The sequence below is a fragment of the Nicotiana tabacum genome, chromosome 22 (genome assembly GCF_000715075.1).
Source record: "Nicotiana tabacum cultivar K326 chromosome 22, ASM71507v2, whole genome shotgun sequence".
Taxonomy (NCBI): Eukaryota; Viridiplantae; Streptophyta; class Magnoliopsida; order Solanales; family Solanaceae; genus Nicotiana; species Nicotiana tabacum.
Genome location: NC_134101.1, coordinates 183,186,124 through 183,207,828, shown reverse-complemented (window position 1 = coordinate 183,207,828; position 21,705 = coordinate 183,186,124). Strand labels below are relative to the sequence as shown.

The 21,705-nt window shown below is 37.5% G+C and overlaps 1 long non-coding RNA gene across 7 annotated transcripts; it reads left to right on the top strand.

The window, feature by feature from the left end:
- The first annotated feature begins 3,979 nt into the window (after positions 1–3,979).
- Positions 3,980–8,566, top strand: LOC107759252 (uncharacterized). 7 transcript variants are annotated; one of them, XR_012705237.1, is made up of 5 exons: positions 3,980–4,660; positions 4,799–4,979; positions 5,557–5,643; positions 7,073–7,235; positions 8,105–8,566. It is a non-coding gene; the product is annotated as an uncharacterized LOC107759252 (long non-coding RNA). The 7 variants fall into 7 exon arrangements; XR_012705234.1 differs by lacking the exon at positions 4,799–4,979; XR_012705236.1 differs by having other exon boundaries at positions 4,829–4,979; positions 5,557–7,235.
- Positions 8,567–21,705: the final 13,139 nt, after the last annotated feature.

Here is a 21,705-nt window from a genome sequence, read left to right as displayed (position 1 = left end):
AAAAGGATTTTTCCAAGGATGTTAAAATAATTTCATATAACCCGAGGTGTGCAGTTCATTATTTAAATAAAAAGGGTGATGATGTTCCTGATTTTATTTTAAATTTCGAACATATATTTTTTATAAAAACTATAACATGGACAATTTTATTGTGTACACGTACGCGTGGCATGATCCCCGATAATTATAAAAAGTATATAATACGAATATACGTACGCGTAATTCGTCCATATAATTGTAAACAATAAGTAAAAAAGCGGTAGTAAAATCATGCAATAAAAACGTATTTAGTAAAATCAAGATAATTAAGCCAATAATAAAAACAGTTAAGCGATCGTGCTAGAACCACGGAATTCGGAAATGCCTAACACCTTCTTCCGGATTAACAGAATTCCTTACTCAGGATTTCTGGTTCGCAGAATAATAAACAGAGTCATATTCTCCTCGATTCAGGGATTAAAATTGGTGACTTGGGACGCCTTAAAATTCCCAGGTGGCGACTCTGAAATAATTACATAAATCCCGTTTCGACTGTCCTTCAATTGGAGAAAACTCCCCCATGCGCCCCGCGGGCGCGGTAAAAAGGAGGTGCGACAGCTCTGGCGACTCTGCTGGGGATAAAAAGTGTAAACTGTAACCCTGAACCATTGGTTTAGGGTTTAAAGAATTCGAGCTTAAAATATCTGTGTTAATTGGCTTTATTTACTATATGATTTTCAACTGTTTATATGCTAATATGCTAAATGTTGCTTTTTACCACTTTAATATTATTTGAATTATGAATATATACAACTGCTACGAAACCCCCTTCTTTCTGAGTCTTCTGAATTTATCTTGTCACCATGCCTATACGTCGTACTCAACAAGAAGCAAATAGCAAATAGGACACAACTCTTAATCCATCAAGCTAAGGTTAGACCGAACACTTACCTCGAACTTCTACGGCCAACTCAAGTCTCAAACACCGCATTTCCTTACGAATTCGGCTCCAAATCGATTGTATCTATACATAATCGACTTCATAACATCAATAAACGCTACACAATCCAATTCCAATGCTTAATTATAGCTTTCTAATCATTCTTCCCAAAAAGTCAAAAATTGACCCCAGGCCCGCTTAGTCAAAACACGAGGTTCGGACCAAAACCCGATCACCCATTCACCCACGAGCCCAAATATATAATTTGTTTTCAACTCTGATCCCAAAACGAAGTCTAAATCACAGATAATCAAAAAGCCCTAATCCTACCCAAATTCCTAATTTTTTACCCTTAATTACATTATTTAAGCCTAGAAATCAAATGGGTATTAATGGAAATTGAAGAAAAATGAGTCTAAGATTACATACTTATGTATTGGTGGTGGAATCCCATTTCACAAATCGCCCAATTTGGAGTTAAGATGAAGAAGTTATGAGTTTTGGTGAAACTCCCGTAATGGCTACTGTTCTGGTCTTTTAAAATAACTGGGCGAAATTACTCATCACGTTCGCGATAAACTCAACGTGTTCGCGATGGGTTAGGCCTGATAGGCGTTAGCGTTCGCAGAAGTCGGCTCACGTTTGTAGAAGAAACTCCTCGAGCCTCGCGTTCGCGTCCAATGGGTCGCGTTCGCATAGGTAAAATGCCCCTCCCCCTGCCCAGGCTCACTAGCCATCGCATTCGCGTGAGCTGTGTCGCGTTCGCAAAGGGTATCCCTCCTTAGCCTCGTGTTCGCGACTCCAGCTTCGCATTCGCGAAGAAGAAGTTTGGCTCCTAGGAAATTTGCCTTACGCGTTTGCGAGTGGACCCACGCGAACGCGAAGAACAAAATCCCTGGGCACTAAACAGCAAAAACCTGCAACTTTTCATAAGTCCAAAACCTTCTGAAACACACCCGAGCCCTCGGGGCTCCTAACAAAACATACGTACTAACTCAACAACATCATACGAACTTATCCGTGCGATCAAATCGCCAAATTAACATCATTAACATCGAATTAAACATCAAAATCAATGAAATATTTCAAACGTCTTAAAACATCAAATTTTGCAATTTAGGTCTGAATCATGTCAAATGACATCCATTTCTTACCAAACTTCACAGAGTTATCTTAAATCACATATAAGACCTGTACCGGATACCGGAACCACAATACGGGCCCGATACCTACATGTTCTAATCTAAATCCATTTCAAATTCCTTTAAACAATTTCAGAAAATAATTTTCTTTAAAAATTTATTTCTCGGGCTTGGGACCTCGGAATTCGATTCCGGACATACGCCCAAGTCCCATATTTTTCTGCGGACTCTTCGGGACCGTCACATCACTTGTCCGGGTCCGTTTACCCAAAATATTGACCGAAGTCAAATTAACTCATTTTATAGTCAAAACTTATCATTTTCCTAGATTTTCATATTTAGGCTTTCCGGCTACGCGTCCGGACTGTGCACGTAATTCGAGGTGATGTTAAATGAGGTTTTCAAGGTTTCGGAACACAAAATTCAATTTAAAAGCAAGTGATATCCTTTTGGGTCATCACATATCGCCCTTGACCCAATTCTGAACCTCACCATATGCGATAGGTTGTTGATATATATGATTTTCTTTGCTTGTTTAAATGGAGAAGGTTTTTTCAATGCGGGGCTTCACGCTTAGCCCAGCCGATCCTTGTATTCCAATCCAGGAGTTTTCAAATAGCAATTGGGCCTGCCACCAGTTTAGACCCTTCCAAATAAACTAACATCGGATTTCTGTTAATACCAGCCATTTAATTACTAGGTTAGCTTGAACAATTTGGCTAAAATAAATTCAATTTCCTTTAAGCCTTCTTCATTTAGTTAGACTCTTTTAAATTAGACTGAGGTGTGCCCTGTTGAATAAAATTCCAAAACTTACGGCCCTCACTTAATTAATTTTAACTCTTTAGAAATCGAGGTGTGCCATCAATTGAACTTTCCATGGCCCTCGCAAACCTTGTTATTAATTTGAAATTTCGTAGTTGCTTTAGGTGTCCTATTTAATTGATTTTCTTTTATTTATTAAATTCGAGTGTGCATTTCATGTGACCCAATTTCAATTTTTAACAATGTTAAATAGAACGTGTCGTGAATCGCGGGTGCATTTCATGTGGCGTGGTTCAAGGCATATTTTAAATAACGTTGAATCTTCTAAAAATGATTAAAAACGGTTAACAAGTTAAAGATGCATCATAGGCTAAAACATGTAATAAATCGGATACTAGGCCAATTTTAATAGTTTAAGTGACCGTGCTAAAACCACGGAATCTAGGAATGCCTAACACCTTCTCCCGGATTAACAGAATTCCTTACCCGAATTTCTGTGTTCGCGGGCCATAAATAAGAGTCAACTTTCCTCGATTTGGGATTTAAAACTGGTGACTTGGGACACCATAAATTATCTCAAGTGGCGACTCTAAATTTTAATATAAATAATCCCGTTTCGATTGTCACTTAAATTGAAAAAAACTCCCTTATACCCTTTCGGGTGTAGGAAAAAGGAAGTGTGACAGCTGTTTTCACAGCTCGAACTTATAACCTCATGGTCACATGACAACAATTTTTTTTTAAAAAGGTATAATTCTTTTTGGGATATTAACTGAAAAAAGAGTATCACGTAATGTTCTCTCATTTCAATTGTGATACAATCAACGGTAAATTCATTTAAGTTTTTGTAGTTTATCTAACCAAGTTCTTTTTTCATTTCTAATAGAGAAGAATGAAGCCTGAAACAGGTAATAAGAATGCCGTTTAATATATTATTTTTACTACTATATATAAATGTGAAGGGAAGGACGAACGCAGCTATTTCCAATTATACATTCTTCATTACTTGTGTGTATACACTTTTAAATTGACAAATATACCTGCTCCCTTTTGAACTCAATTTCTATAGAAACACGTGTACTCTACGTGTCCATCATAGATATTTTCATCAGTTCATCAAGATTCTTCCAAGATAAAGAACTGGAAGGTTGGGTCAAATTGAAATTCCACTTGATGTCTTCAATTGAAAATTTGGTCTCCTCATAGTCAAAATTTTCAGCTACAAAACTATTTTCTCTTTTAATCATTGATCTTCCTTTTTTTTTTCTTTTCTGCTCCAGCTGCGTTTGTCCTTGGCTTTGATATTCTTTTCAAAATTTCTCTATTTTCCGGTTTGTATGTGGCTTTGATTCTCTTTTGTTTAAAGATAATTGATTTAGAATCTAAATTATGTGATTTACAATTTTCATTTTGCCTCTGATTTTATATTTTATGCTTTATTGTTTTTAGTTAAGTGTGTCTAATTTTGATATTAAATTTTCCCTCTTTCCCCGTTTTTCCTTTATGGATTCTGTCATACATGTGGTTATTTTTAAAAATGCCTCTTTAAAAATTTTCAGCTTTAGTAGCATGACTGCTCCCACAGCGGCTATAGGAAATTGCCACTCGGAGAAAAATAAACTACCAAGGGAAGGGCTTTAATGCAACCAATGTGTTTGATGAAGTTTCAATGTATTTGATGAAATTCTCCAATGAAAGGAAGATAGTTTCAACAATTCGGTTGACCTCTTCTCTGCAATCAATCAAGCTTTTTACATATCAATTGGCACTAATTAGATTAGTACAACTTGATTTCTACTACTGATGGCACTTTGAATTCCCATTTTGTTGATTGGTAAGCTTCTCTGAGATTTGTCATTGTATTCCCTCTATGTAATTTCATTGTTTTTTATTTTATATTCTCGGCTTTATTTTATAATTTTCTTACTCAATTTAGATTTAGTTTCTTACCTATGCATTTTTTTTTATCAAGATGCGAATCAGATTGTTTGCATGCTTATAGGGAGAGAAAGTATGAACTCGAAGGAGTTTCTAGAGTAGCAGAAAAAAAACTGGTCATAATCGGAAAAAAGGGGTAGGGGAGGCAATCGAAGAAAATGACATAAACAACTGTTGCCAAGGTGGTGTTGACTTGATAGATGAAAATTAATTAGGTATGGACTAATATTAGACTTATATTGTGGGTTTTGTATATCTTTTTAATTGTTATATTCCTATATGTACGCGCACACACACACCTATATCAGCATGGCACGAGCGAGCGACTATGTGAGTAAAGTATTCTTTTAGAAAATATTTTACTAAAAGATATCACTTGCCAAGTCATTTTTCCTATAATTGGTTGAACAGACCAAATGAAACACAAACTTTGTTGATAATCACAAAAAGTAAACAATGGAGAGTAAGCGATACAGAAGAGGAGTGGAGTGAAAATAATATTTAAAATATATACAACTACAAGCTAGAAAATAGTTGCACCAGTGAAAATAAATTCACCACCAGAGTGGAAGTTTCATTGTACTCATACTTACAATGTGCTTTATGTTAAAGTCAACATAGTATAATAGTTTTTCTCCAACCGGTTTGCAATTATTATTGAATTTCTCTCATGAATTTTATATGTTCTTCTTTTTTGCTTTGCTTTGCTATGTTATTTAGTTAATTAAATTGCTGAATTTTTCTGGCTACGGATTTATGGAACCTCACTTACTAGTGTATATTTATATATAGGTAATGCAGAATAGGGGTGAAAAGGATGTAAAAGAAGTTTTGAGTTTAAATAGCCTAAGGAGTATATGATGAGTCCAACTATGGAGAGTAAGTCGCACAGTTATCACAGCTTCTGCATCTAATAAAAGCTCTAATTGTTAGATTATTGCATCTATTACATGTAAACTATTTAAAGTTCTATAAAACATTTTGAATTTTGTTAAACTCTTCCCGACTTCCACTAAGATATTTCCAAGGGAAAATGGCAAAAGGTCCATATTTTAGATAAAATATTTTTTGTGCGCCTTTATATGAGAAACTTTAAGAATTTCCTAGAGATCAAAGGTTATCCAGCAGGTGATGGCTTCAAGGGAAAATGGCAAAAGCTCCATATTTTAGATAAAATATTTTTTGTGCACCTTTATATGAGAAACTTTAAGAATTTCCCAGAGATCATAGGCTATCCAGCAGGTGACGGCTTCAGGTGACATCTTTTAGGTGTTGATTTTAATTGGTATAGTTTATGTTGTCCTTGATTGAATCATAGTAAATTAAAATTATCTCAATTTATTGTTAATACCTCTTGGAGCTGATAAATATACTTGATAAATTGATGGTGTTGTTCTTAAAGTGCTCAAGTGAAAGGATAAGTAGACCTCTTAACTCACTTATTTAAATTGCAAAGGCTTGCTTGTTAGGTGTTGTCTTCTGGGCTGAAGCCTATTCCAGCATAAATTGAGCCTCTGGTCCTAAAACATCTAATAGTATCTAAGGATAAGTTATATAGATGAATATTCGATTTTGAATTTTTAGTCCGAGAAACTCTTAAATCGTTTTAGTGGATATGAAAGAAAAAAAAAGAATGTAGAAACAGAAAAATGTAATCTTCTTCCCATGATAAGGAAGATCTCAATTATTTTGCATTTATTTGAATATTCCAAATATTTGCCCGACTTTCTTCTTTCCTTTTCCAAAGGTAAATATAATGTTAATCATACAGCAAATATAGTGTGGCATATTTAGTTGAATACTTTTATTAACTATACCAAGGATCTCTTATGCATAGCTACTGTATTTTAGTGTCAGTCAGACATTATTTAAATTGCGGTGTTTAGTTCTATCTGCTATTAAATCTTAAGTATGACATTGTACTTATTTAAGTGTAATTATCTTCCTACTTTGTACGTGCAGCCAAGTTTCAAGTTGGTATCATACATATATTCCTTCAACCTGATAATATCTATTGTTAGCCCTTGGACAAAAGAGACCTCCTGAATGCTTATGCTCAGCTTTAGTATATGCAGTGGCGGATCTACTCTTTGAGTTATGGGTGCTTGAGCACCCATTACTTTTAGAGCCAAATACTATTACTTATATAAAAAACTAGTAAATTCATATAAATATATTAACCGAGCACTCATTATCAGTAGCAATTTTTCAGATTAAAAATAATTGAGCACCCACGATTTGAAAATTCTGGATCCGCCCTTGAGTATATGGATTTGTGTTAATCAATTTCTTTTTTAATTTGTTTCAGGCATTATTAGGTATCATCCATGGATTCAGTTGGTGTCATATATATAGTGAAACACCTAAACCATCATATAAATTGTATAGGGTATTGCTCAAAGTTAGTGACGAGGCTCGTGCAGAAGATCACGCACAAAATATTGACCCCAATGTGAGAAGAGGAATTGCTGGTAGATGAATGGCATTTTAAAAAAATTATCTGCATGTCCACCGTATCCTTCCCGAGATTAAACTTCTTAGGCTTTGTGACACAGACATATTTGATATTCTGTTCCTAAGAAAATAGCTTCTCGAAACAGCCTTATAGCTTAAGGAAAGAACTTTATCAGAATAAATCTAGCTAATATGTTATTATATTTTCGAGCGCACAAGTTAGTGACTTCTATTATGAAAGTAAACCACAAAAAGAGGCAGTACTAATTGATTAATTGCTAATATAAGCTGTAGGAGATTTACATCTTAAGATGCAGATTCACAAACTATTTAGTAAAAACTCGGCATTGTTGTGCTATGATTAATGGTGAAGAGAAATTAGACTATTCTATCTACTTGACGGGAGTGAAAAGTGACTCATCTGACCTTTTACGGAGTTTTTTTATTTTATTTTATGTGCATTGTACTACTTTATTTATAATTTGAAAATGCTGCTTATGGATACGTACTATCAACATTCAATCTTTAATTTTAAGCATTACGCGCATGATTAAGAATTAGAGAATAACAACATTCCTTGGACAAATCAAATAGCAAAAGGCATATTTTGTTACATCACAGTATGATTTTACAGCTAATTCAATTATCGATATTAAATTCCACTTGCAGCATTAGCTCTAAGAGGCAAAAAAAGTATTACTTTGGAGTAGAGAAAGATTTTCTTTGCTAAAGAATAAATAGGATTTATAGTTGAGTGTAACTCATCTAGAATTGGGGTCATTTTTGTGATTTTTTGCATTCAAAAAACATTTAGATGGTTTTGCATTTTTCTTCTTAAAGTGGTCCATTGTAATTACATGCTGAATTATTTTTTTATCCTTTATAGGTGGTTTCATTTTATCTACACAACTGTATTTTATGGACTCGGATGTCATTAACATCTTCCTATAATCTGGGAAGTGACACATTGATTCATCCAGCAACAGCTTAATTTGGTTGAGAAAGACAAAATAAAGTTATTTGTTGGACTGAAGTTTCAGGCCTAATATCCAAGGTAGGAAGCCCAAGAAGATCATGGAAGCTGATATCAGAAGTGATAGAAGTGATACAATAGCCACTGCTTGGATTCCAATCAAGAGAATGATGCAGTCTGGAAAAAACGATTTGTTCTTGGAGTTTTATAAACCTAGCTAAACATTTATTTGTCTTTTCTTTTATACAACAACAACAACGCAATAGAATTCCACTAATGGGGTCAGGGGAGGGTAGAATGTACGGAGACTTTATCTCTACCCGAAAGGATAGAGCGGCTGTTTCTTTTATTTGATATATTTAAGTTGTTCACAGAGGTGCAAGGATATGAAATGTCTTGAAGTTTGCGAGTAATTTGTGAATATGCCTAAGGCTTCCATTATGTTGGGCCTGTGCTCTTAGGCCCGTGCAAAGCACGGGCATTCCCATCTAGTATATATATATATATATATATGCGCCTCGAACGCTATTGAACCGTCCCTGAATCCATGTATGCCACCTCCTAAAAATTGAACATATATTTGGATATTGAAAATAAAAGATCTATATAGTTCATACTAGCTATTTGAGATTAAAGCTCAATATGTTGGTACAATTACATTAGTTCAATGTCTTTTCATGGTCTTTTAATCTTCATAGAGTTTATATATATAGTAGAAAATGCGGAAAATATTTAGTTAATGAACTCCACATTATTGAATACTGAAATGAAGCAGGTCTAGGTGGCTAGATGGGGTGACATAATATTCATATATACTATCCCAATTAACTGATGATAGAGTGTACCTTATAAACAAGAGAGTAAGAAATATCAAACTAAATTATTGCAGTTATATACTACTAACCGCGAAATCATGACACAACTGTTCAAATTGTTGCCACTTGATTAATGGGATGATTCCATGACAACATGAAAAGACAATTGGCTTACATACTCCATAGTACTGTCTCCTAACGAAACATATTAATGCAGTTGATTCCATCCAATATCTTTCACGAGGTTCACGATATATATGAGTAAAGCTAATTCTCAATGAAATTTGTATGACAAAATATGTCTTCCATCACGACGTACTAGAGGAGGGCCTGGTAAAGCTAATTCTCAATGAAATTAGCTTTCTCAATGAAATTTGTATGACAAAATATGTCTTCCATCACGACGTATATGAGTAAAGCTAATTCTCAATGATATATATGAGTAAAGCTTTACCATATATATCATATATATGTTTTACGATATATATGAGTAAAGCTAATTCTCAATGAAATTTGTATGACAAAATATGTCTTCCATCACGACGTACTAGCGGAGGGCCTGGTGTCCTCTTCCTAGAGCAGAGGGCCTGGTGTCCTCTTTCTATAGATGGAGCCGTACTTGCTGCCAACACTTATCCAATCTTGACTCATTTTATGTTCGAAACTCGCAGCAGCTACACTTGCAACACTTTCCCACTTGTTTCATTTAGGTAGCGGCAAAGGGCTAAATATACTCCTCTACTTTCAAATATTATTTATTTGTACCCTTCGTTATATTATTGGACTATTCATACTTTTACCGTCATACTTTGGAACAAAAATATCCCTATTTTGGATGGAGTGCAACTTGGCAGCACCAGATTAAAATGACCCATTTCTTTTTTTTACCCAACCCATTTTACAAAAAACCCACAACCCGAACCATATTTTAATTTTTCAGTTTTGTTAAAGAATTTTCTTTTTGTAAAACTTAAAAAAAAGCAAAATATTTTCGTTTTTTTAAACTGAGTAGATACTGAAACGATTTCAAATATTGTTTATTTGTACCCTTCGTTATATTATTGGGCTATCCATACTCCTACATTCGTACTTTGGAACAAAAATATCCCTATTTTGGATGGAGTGCAACTTGGCAGCACCAGATTAAAATGACCCATTTCTTTTTTTTACCCAACCCATTTTACAAAAAACCCACAACCCGAACCATATTTTAATTATTCAGTTTTTTTAAAGAATTTTCTTTTTGTAAAACTTAAAAAAAAAAGCAAAATATTTTCGTTTTTTTAAACTGAGTAGATACTGAAACGATTTTGCAAAACAAATTGTAAAAACTGAAAAAAATCGTTTTTTTAACAATTTTTTTTTTGTAAAAACTGTAAAAACATATTTGTAAAAACTGAAAAAAATTGTAAAAACTAGAAATTTTATTTTTCAGTTTTTAACAGAATATTTTCGTTTTTTAAAAACTGAAAAACATATTTCCAACAAAATATTTTCGTTTTTGAAAAATGTATTTTTTTTTCATTTTTTTAGTTTTTAAAGATTTTCTTTTTGTAAAAACTGAAAAAACAAATTTGTATAAACTTAATTTTTTTTGTAAAAACAGAAAAAAATATTTTCCTTTTTTAACAAAATATTTTCTTTTTTAAAAAACTGAAAAAATTATTTTCAACAAAATATTTTCGTTTTTGAAAAATATTTTTTTTCAATTTTTCAGTTTTTTAAAAGAATTTTGTTTTGTAAAAACTGGAAAAATAAATTTGTAAAAACAGAAAAAAAATATTTTTTGTTTTTTAACAAAATATTTTTGTTTTTTAAAAACTGAAATTTTGAAAAAAACTATAAAAAAATGAAAATAGGGGTCGGGTTGTGGGGTTTTTTTTTAAAACGGGTCTGGTAAAAAAAATGGGTCGTTTTAATCTGGTGTTGTCACGTGTCACTCCATCCAAAATAGGGGTATATTTGTTTCAAAGTATGACAATAGGGGTATAGATAACCCAATAATATGATGGTAGGGGTATGGATAGCCCAATAGTATAACAAGGGGTACAGGTAAACAATATTTGAATTTAAAGGGGTATATTTAGGTAGAGGCAGACTTGAAGTGTTAAGAGTGAATTCAATTGGATTCATTATTTTTACAACCATGACCGGTGTCATAATTTTTATCAAGGGAATTTAAAAAAATCAAGAAAGAAATAAACACACCAAAAAAATAAGAAGATTCAACATCTAACATAGTAACATTAAAAAAAAATTTAATCTGATAACACGATGTAAATTTTTTGATGAAATTGGTTCATCCCCTATATCTTAAAAAGTAGTAGTATAAATTTTAAATTAATGGACTCATATTTTACGAAAATTCAAAATTGAACTCAGTATTAAATTCAGTCTAGTTCTACATCCTCCTCCAAGAAGCATCAGTGTTAATCTTTATGATCTACCACTGGTAGAGCTTTATTTGTGATCTCTTGTTCACTTAGCAAAGCAACATTTGTTTCTGGCGCTCTAAATGACACCTAGAGTAAGAAACAATTGCACATCCCTGCCAGATGAAACAATTATTATTAAAACGGAAAAGGGCGAGACTTGCACCTAACATATCAACTCCAGTCTAAAAATACCCCTCGTTAACTTATTTTGCAAAGAATGATCCTACCGTTAAAAATTTGATATAATTGTGCCCTTAGTTCTAATGAGTGACTTATGATTTAATTTAATATTTTATTATTTCCACGTAGCTATTTCTGACTGGCCTTTAAATAAGAAAAACCTCAATCCAGATTTTACCCCCACCCATAACCCATCCAGATCAACCCGACCCGCTAAACATTATCTTACCCCCAAAACACCCGATTGTTGGGTTATTTTCCACCCAATTCATCACCAAATTACAATAATTTCTCTCCTCTCTCATCTCTCATCTCCCATCTTTTAACTCGAAATCTTTGATAAATTTGGCTTCGTTTCTTTTTAAGCTTCAAATGGCAGAATCTTCTTCTACTTCTTCTCATGAACCAGGTGACACTCTTGCTTGTTATTGCGGAGTGATAGCTAATTATTTTACTGCTACGATACCTGCGAATGGTAGTCGTAGATTCTATAAATATCCTCGTTACAAGAGTAATGGTTGTCATTATTGGGAATGGCGCGATAAAAAACTTCCACCTCATGTATCAATATTTATCCACAAGCAAAAAATTACAATGGATGCTCTTCGTCAAAAAATTAATAAATTTAGGAAGATGGTCAATGATATGGTTGGTATTAAAGTTGAAAATTGGAATAATATATCTGCATTGGAGGAGAAAGTTTCAAATTTGGTGTTGAATTTGAACCAATGGAAAAAGTTTATAATATAATCATGGTCTATTTTTGTTATATTTGTGGCTTACAAAATGATGTAAAGAAGTTCTGTTTTGGTTAGTAGTGACCAAATGTGGTGACCATAGAAATCTACTAATCCTTATGGCTTACAAAATCTGCAGATTGTTTATCTTTGTGACTTGCAGGATGATGTAGAGATGTTCGTTTTACTTGGTAAGGGTTATGATGTTATGGCTTACAAAATTAGCAAATTGTTGGCATAATTGTTAAATGAAGGGAATTTGCAGGTTTTAGTTAGGTTAATGTCTGTATGTTTTAGTGCTAGTAGTTGAATTTGCAATTATCTTCATACTGCAGTTCCATATTTCCGTTTTAAACGAATTTCCAATTTTCATTTCTATTTTCATTGATATGTTATGCTCATTGAAATCTAATGTACTTCTACAAGAACCAACACCATGTTATGCACATTCAAAAACAAACAACATCAATACAACAACTTCCACAATCAATAGATAATAAGATCATCAATAGATAACAAGGCATTGTTGTATGTAGCCAACAAAGATACTTAACAACCAATTGTCACAATGTACTTCACCCTAATATAATCCCAACAAACGATTTTTGGGGTAAATCAATACAACAACTTCCACAACCGATTCACCACAAAACAAACATAATAAGTTATAGTCATCACAAAAACATAATTTCATTTCCTAAGTTAAAAATTAGTCATTCAAACACAACTGAGGTCTCTAAAGCTTGATCTTCTTAGCCTTCATGTATACGGTAAAATCGGAGAGTCCAATTTTCCATCGTTATAACGTCTCGAATGCTCGAAATCACGGTCGAGTTTCATACTTCGAGGACCATCAACGCTAGACCTCGGGGCAGTATGAGATTGATGGTTATGGAAAGAAAGCGGGGAATTCCCAAGGCATGAAACTAGAGACAACAAAGTCTGTCAGGCTAGTCCGAGCCCGTATCGTGGCATCAACTAGCTGTCCCATCTCTATAGCTTTATAATAAATGCACTTGTACTATGTTGGGATTTTCTCTCTTATATAAAAGGGATCCTGGACATTTTGAAAACATTTGTTGCTCCATACTAAATATACTAGAACATTCTCTCTTCTCTCTAACACATTCTCTTAGTCTCGTTATCTCATTTATTGCTCATATTTGTTGTGTTCTATCAATTGTTCTTCATTTATTGCTTATTATTGGCCATAAAGAGTCGTCATTGCTTTGTTTATAACTGTTATTCCCCATCGACCACCCTCGATAGCTCTTACCCGAGCTTCGAACTCGACCCTGAGGCCCTCGAATAGGCAAGCCCGAGGCCCTAATTGACAGCGATTCGGTTTGATCAACATCTCGTTTTAAGCTCTTATTTCATTTCCAAGTCTTTCACATAACATCAGCTTCTTAGCAACTGGTATAAAAATAGATCACGTATTTTTAGAACCACTAAATCAAATTTAATTGTTATTACTATTTTCACGGTAAACAGTTTGGCGCCCAACGTGGGGCTAAAAATAATAGTGATTATTTTCTTGCTGGTTTAACTACATAACGCAAGTTATCTTTCACACCTTTTCTTGCTCAAGATCTTTGATTTCAGGTCAAAATGTCTGATTCAGTGAACAACAATCTTGAGAACCACGGAGAAAATTGTGTAGATGTTCCAGGTGCTGGTGTACCACCACGAAACCCTGAGAACGCACTAGAACCAGTTTTCGTGGATGCGGTCTCACACGATGCTCAACACTTCCATGTAAGCTCCCACACTAATAAAAGCGTGCACCAAGGAGACCAACCAGAAGCTTAGGAAACCCCGGCTAGGGAAGAACGGGAGGTTAGCCTTCACGTTATTTTTGAAATGTTGCAGGCACAACAACTAGAGATTGCTCAGCTGTAAAGTCACCAGAAAACTCCCAGCACAGTAGCACCGGGGACGGCTCATCGGGCCTAGCAGATACTGGAGAGGTCAAGGTACAACGGGTCGGTAGCCGACCCGCCATCATAAAGATGTTCGAGGACCTCACAAAGAGGATAGAATCGGGCGAGAAGAAGATAGAAGCCAATGACAAAAAGGTCGAGACCTACAACTCTAGGATCGACTGTGACGACCTGGCTGGTCGTCTTAAGAATTAATGCCCCGATCCCCTATTAATTGCTTTCCCAAGTTTATTTCTGTTATTTTTATTTGTCGGGATGTTCGGTTTTGAGTTTCGGGGAGTTTTGGGACACTTAGCCCCAGAATGAGAGCTTAAGTGTTGGAAAGTGGACCGTAATTGGAATAGTGTGAAGACGGCCTCAGAATGGAAATTCGACGGTTCCGTTTGCTCCGTTGGGTAATTTTGGGCTTAGGGGCGTGATCGGATTGTGTTTTGGAGGTCCGTAGCTAATTTAGGCTTGAAATGGCGAGAGTCAAATTTTTGAAGTTTCTGATCCGATAGTGAGATTTTGATCTAAGGGTCGGAATGGAATTCCGAAAATTGGAGTAGCTCCGTAGTGTTGAATGTGATGTGTTTGCAAAATTTTAGGTCATTCGGACGAGATTTAATAGACTTTTTGATCAAAAGCATATGTTAAGAGTTCTTGGAGCTCTTAGGCTTGAATCCTATGTTATATTGGTGATTTGATGTTGTTGTGAGCGTTCCGAAGTTTTGAACAAGTTTGAATGATGTCATGGGATGTGTTGGTACAATTGGTTTGAAGTCCCGGGGACTCGGGTGAGTTCTGGGTAGGTTCCGTGATGTTTTAGGCCAAAAATCATAGTTGTTTCAGGTCCAGAAAGTTGCAGGCCTCGGAACCCACCAGTGCGGTCTGCATAAAATCCAGTGCGTCCACGGTGGGGGCTATGCGGCCACACAAAATGTTGTACGGTCGGCGGTGAGGAAATTTCACTGATTCTACTTCAGAAGCTCATATCGTTTGATCTACAAGGAATTTTGGGATGATTCAAACAAGAAAGTTGTAGCCCTTCGTGTCTAATTTCCAAAAAGGTAAAGAAATCACAATTTGTACATCTCTAGAGAAAGTTATGGCCAAAATACTAAAGCCTGCCACTGCAGTCAAAACCTGTGCGGACAACACTCATTTTTGTGCGGATCGCACATGTTTTTGTGCAGTCCGCAGTGGTGCAAATCCGGGGGGTGCTTTATAAATACGAGGTTTTAGGTTTTATTTTATATTTTGACCTAGAAAGCTCAGATTTTGGCGATTTTTTGAAGGTTTTTCAAGAATTTCATTGGGGTAAGTGATTCTAACTCAGATTTGACTAGAGTACATGAATCCATTATTTAATTCATGATTTGGGATGGAATTTGGGAAGAAAACTTGTGAAATCTTTCAAAAATGTAAAATGATGATTTGAAGGATCAAATGGTATCGGAATTGGATAATTTTAATATGGTTAGACTCGTGAGGGTATGAGGATTTTGAAAATGTAAATTTTACCCGATTCCGAGACGTGGGCCTGAGGGGTGTTTTGGTCATTTTACATAATTTTGCATATTAGCTTAGAATTTAATTGTAGAATCAGTTACTTGAAGTGTTATTTACATTATGCAATTGAATTTAATAGATTTGGGCCATTTGAAGTCGAGTACTAGTGGCAAAGACGTGGTGTTGGGTTAATTTTGAGCAGATTCGAGGTAAGGGATTGTCTAACCTTGTGTGGGGGACCTTCCCCTTAGGATTGATATATTTGGTAATTGAAATCCCTTGTACGTGAGGTGACGAGTGCGTACTTGTGCTAATTGTTGGAAATCCGATTTTCTTTAAGTAAATACTAGTATGTTTCCTTTCCTGTTTCTATTTCTTGCACTATTAAGCCTATTGTTAGCTTAGGAAAGCATGTCTAAGTGACTTAATTTGCTTTATTTGATTCAATCTGTCTTGAATTCTATGTAGCATGCTAGGCTAGAATCACTTATTTCCTTAATATGAAATTTTTCCATTTCTGTTTATCTTCATGCTGCTGCTGTGTATTTATTTTGGGACTACGGATGTGGAATTCCGATAGCTCCCCCATGTGTATTTACTTTGGGACTACGGGTTAGATTTCCGGTAGATCCCCCTGCACATTTACTTTGGGACTACGGGTTAGATTCCCGGTAGATCCCCCTGCACATTTATATGGAACTACAGGAATGCACCCGGTAGATTCCCCCAGCACTTGGTATTTACATTTAGGGCTACGGATCGGGATTCCGGTAGATCCCCGCGCATTGATAGTTGGACTATGGGACGAGATCCCGGGAGATCCTTCAGACATATATATGATGGACTATGGGACGATATCCCGGGAGATCCACTGGACAGTTGTAATTGGGACTACATGACGGTATATTGGAAGGTGCCCCGGTTGTTGTCTCTGTGTTGAGCTATATTTCTTTTTGTGATTTGTTTTGTCTCTGTTCTAGTTGTTGTTGTTCTGTCAGTTCTATGTTATTTCTTACTGTTGCACTTATTTATACTGTTTTATTCCACACTGTTAACCCTTATATTGTATTTAACCTTAGTATAGCCTTGACCTTCCTCGTCACTACCCAACCGAGGTTAGGCTTGGCGCTTACTGAGTACCGCTGTGGTGTACTTATGCCTCTTCTGCGCATGTTTTTCATGTGCAGATCCAGGTAGTTCTACTCAGGTCTACCATCCTTGAGGGAGGCGACTACTTAGAGACTTCAATATACATCTGCCGCATCCACAAATCGAGGAGTCCCTTTCTATTCCTGCCTTTTAGTATTTAGCCCTTTTGTACTTTCTGTTCCTATTAGACAAATTCTAGAGTTAGAGCTATGTAGTATTTTTTTTAGCTTGTGATTCGTGGGTTTCCGGGTCTTGGATTTATATATTGGTTTTGAGATCTATATAAATATGATGTATGCCAAGCGACACATTTAACTCTGTTATTTGCCTTAATTTTTGTTTTTAAATTGTTTTACTTCCGCAAGTTTTGGTTATCTTCCGCAAGTTTAGGCCTACCTAGTCGTATAGACTTGGTGCCGTCACGATGGTTCACGGAGGGAGAACCGGAGTCGTGACAAGTTGGTATCAAAGCTCTAGGTTCGTAGGAGTCATGGATCACAAGCCGGTTTATTAGAGTCTCGCTGATCGGTACAGAGACGTCTGTACTTATCTACGAGAGGCTATGTAACTATTAGGAAAATTTCACTTCATTTGATTTCCTTGTCGTACGATATTTTGACATCACCATTCTAAACTTCTATCTTCTATTCTCTTACAGATGGTGAGGACACGTGCTACCCGAGATGATCAGGCACCCGCACCCCTATTGTAGTCGTCAGTGGCCGGGGTCGGGGTAGAGGCCGAGAACGCGCACGTGGTGTAGACAGAGCACCTGTGCGAGCTACCGTCGAGGTACCACCAGTTGATCCAGCCGGAGTCCAGGCACCTGATACGCCTACTACTACTACTACTACTACTACTACTACTACTACTACTACTACTACTACTACTACTACTACTACTACTACTACTACTACTACTACTACTACTACTACCAGCTCAGCCCGAGGACAGGGCAGCTGCTTCTAAGGATGAGCAGTTGAGGTTTGAGAGGTTCGAGAAGTACAAGCCTCTTGTATTTAGTGGTCTAGCATTGGAGGATGCTCTGGGATTTCTTGATGAGTGTTACCACATTCTCCGTACCATGGGTATCTCAGGATCGAGTGGGATTTCTTTCACTACCTTCCATCTTCGAGGAGCTAGCTATGAGATGTGGCGCACCTATGAGCTAGACAGTCCAGATGAGGCTGCTTCACTGACTTAGGCTCAGTTTTCAGATCTGTTCCTAAGGGAGTATGTTCCTCAAAGCCTCAGAGACGCATGACGCATAGAGTTTGAGCATCTGCGCCAGGGTGCTATGACTATTTCAGAGTATGCTATCCGTTACACTAGCTTGGATAAACATGCACCAGCCTTAGTTTCTACTTTCCACAAGAGGGTTCGCCGGTTTATTGATGGCCTTATTCCCCGCATCAGATCTAGCATGGTTTGTGAGTTGGAGATGGATATTTCTTACCAGCAAGTGGTGAGCATTGCTAGGAGGATTGAGGGTATGCATGTTAGGGAGAAAGAGGAGAGGGAGGCCAAGAGGTCTTGATAGTCAGGTCATAATTCTGGTGCCCGTACCCCAGCTGCAGGTCGTTATGGCAGGGGTTATATGAGTCGCCCTATTCACTCGGCTCTTCCAGCAGCCAGTGGTATTCCAGCTCCTCCTAGGCCTTAGGAGCCTTATTATGCACCACCGGTTTTTTGAGCGCCTCCAGCGTGGGGTGTTTTCAGAGGTCAGTCCAGCAGACCTGGCCTTAGCCAGTCACAGCCACCACATCCTCCCAGAGCTTGTTTTGAGTGCGGTGACACACATCATATGGTGAGGGATTGCCCCAGACTTGGGAGGGGTGCACCTCCACAGACTTCTCAGCTATAATGTGCCCCGCAGAGTTCTCAGGCTATGATTAAAACTATATTTGCTACCCCACCTGCTCAGCCAGCTAGAGGTGGAGGTCGGGGAGGTAGAAGTCTCCCTAGAAGGGGAGGCCAGGCCAGATACTATGCCCTTCCTGCCCGTACCGAGGCTGTTGCCTTCGATTCTGCCATCACAGGTATTATATTGGTTTGTCATAGAGATGCATCAGTTCTATTCGATCCAGGCTCTACTTACTCCTATGTGTCTTCTTATTTTGCTCCGCATTTGGGTGTACCTCGGGATTCTTTGAGTTCCCCTGTTTATGTTTCTACACTTGTGAGGATTCTCTTGTTGTGGACCGCGTTTATCGGTCATGTTTGGTTGCTACCAGAGCCGATTTATTGTTACTCAGTATGGTTGACTTCAATATTATCTTGGGCATGGACTAGCTGTCGCCCCATCATGCTATTCTTGATTGTCACGCCAAAACCGTGATGCTGGCTATTCCAAGTATACCATGTGTCGAGTGGAGGGGTACTTTAGATCACACTCCTAGTAGAGTTATTTCTTTTCTTAAAGTTCAGCATATGGTTGAGAAGGGGTGTGATACGTATTTAGCTTATGTGAGAGATGTCAGTATTGATACCCCTTTAGTTGATTCAGTCCCAGTAGTACGGGATTTTCTCGATGTGTTTCCAGCTGATCATCCAAGCATGCCGCCTGATAGAGATATTGATTTTGGCATTGATCTGTTGCCAGGCACTCAGCCCATTTCTATTCCTCTATATCATATGGCTCCTCCTGAGTTGAAGGAGTTGAATGATCAGTTATAGGAATTGCTTGATAAGGGTTTTATTCGACCTAGTGTATCACCTTGGGCTGCTCCTATCTTGTTTCTGAAGAAAAAGGATGGTTCTACGCGTATGTGTATTCATTATCGCCAGTTGAACAAGGTTACAATGAAGAACCATTATCCTTTGCCTCTTATTGATGATCTGTTAGACCAGCTTCAGGGCGTATGGGTATTTTCTAAGATTGACTTGCGCTCAGGTTACCATCAGTTGAAAGTTCGGGAGCCAGATATCTCGAAGACTGCTTTCAGGACTCAGTATGGTCATTACGAGTTCCTTGTTATATTATTTGGGCTGACCAATGCCCCATCAGCCTTTATGCATTTGATGCACAGTGTGTTTCGGTCGTATCTTGACTCGTTCGTCATTGTCTTTATTGATGATATTCTGGTGTAGTCCCCGAGTTGGAAAGATCATGAGCAGCACTTGAGGACTGTGCTTTAAACTTTGAGAGAGAACAAATTATATGCTAAATTATCGAAATGTGAGTTTTGGTTGGATTTAGTGGCATTTCTAGGCCACGTGGTATCGAGTGAGGGTATTCAGGTGGATTAGAAGAAGATAGAGGTTGTGCAGAGTTGGCCCAGACCATCCTCAACTATAGAGATCCACAGTTTCTTTGGTTTGGCGGGTTACTACTGTCGTTTTGTGAAGGGGTTTTCATCGATTGCAGCCCCTATGACCAGGTTGACCTAGAAGGGTGCTCCATTTTAGTGGACAGAGGAGTGTGAAGCGAGCTTTCAGAATCTCAAGACAGCTTTGGCCACATCCCCAATTTTGATACTACCTAGAGGTTCGGGGTCTTATACGGGTTATTATGATGCCTCGAGGGTTGGCCTCTAAGCGGTGTTAATGCAGGACAGTAGGCTAATTGCCTACGCGTCCAAATACTTGAAGATACATGAGAAGAACTACCCTGTTCATGACTTTGAGTTAGCTCCCATTGTTCACGCCCTGAAGATTTGGCTCTATTATTTATACGGGGTTCCCTGTGAGATTTATACTAACCATCAGAGCTTGCAACACTTGTTCAAGCAAAAGGATCTAAATTTGCGCTAGAGGAGGTGGTTGGAGTTGCTAAAGGACTATGATATCACTATTTTGTATCACCCGGGCAAGGCTAATGTGGTGGCCGATGCTTTGAGTTGTTGGGCATAGAGTTTGGGGAGTTTGGCTTATTTACCAGCATCAGAGAGGCCTATGGCGATGGATATTCAGGCCTTAGCCATCCAGTTTGTGAGATTGGATCTTTCGGAGCCTAGTCGGGTTTTAGCTTGCATGGTTTCTCGGTCTTCCTTATTTGATCGTATCAGGGAGCGACAGTATGATGAGCCTCATTTGCTTATCCTCAAGGACAAGGTTCAGCACGGTGATGCTAGGGATGTGACTATTGGTGATGATGGGGTATTGAGAATGCAGGGTCGGATTTGTGTACCCAATGTCGATGGGCTTCGAGAGTCGATTCTAGAGGAAGCCCATAGCTCGCAGTATTCCATTCATCTGGGTGTCGCGTAGATATATCGGGATTTGAGATAACACTATTGGTGGAGGAGGATGAAGAAAGATATAGTTGGATTCGTAGCTCGGTGTCTCAACTGTCAGCAGGTGAAGTATGAGCACCAGAGACTGGGTGGTTTGCTTCAGTAGATAGAGATTCCAGAGTGGAAGTGGGAGCGGATCACCATGGACTTTGTAGTTAGGCTCCCACGGACATTGAGGAAGTTTGATGCTATTTGGGTGATTGTGGATCCGCTGACCAAGTCCGCCCCCTTTATTCCTGTGTGAACTACTTATTCCTCGGAGTGGCTGGCGGAGATCTATATCCGGGAGATTGTTCGTCTGCATGGCATTCCGATTTCCATCATTTCAGATAGAGGTACCCAATTCACATCATGGTTCTGAAGAGTCGTTCAGCATGAGTTAGGTACTCGGGGAGAGTTGAGTACAACATTTCACCCTCAGACGGACGGACAGTCCTAGCGCACTGTTCAGATTCTTGAAGATATGCTCTGTGCGTGTGTAATTGAGTTTGGAGTGTCTTGGGATCAATTCTTGCCATTGACGGAGTTT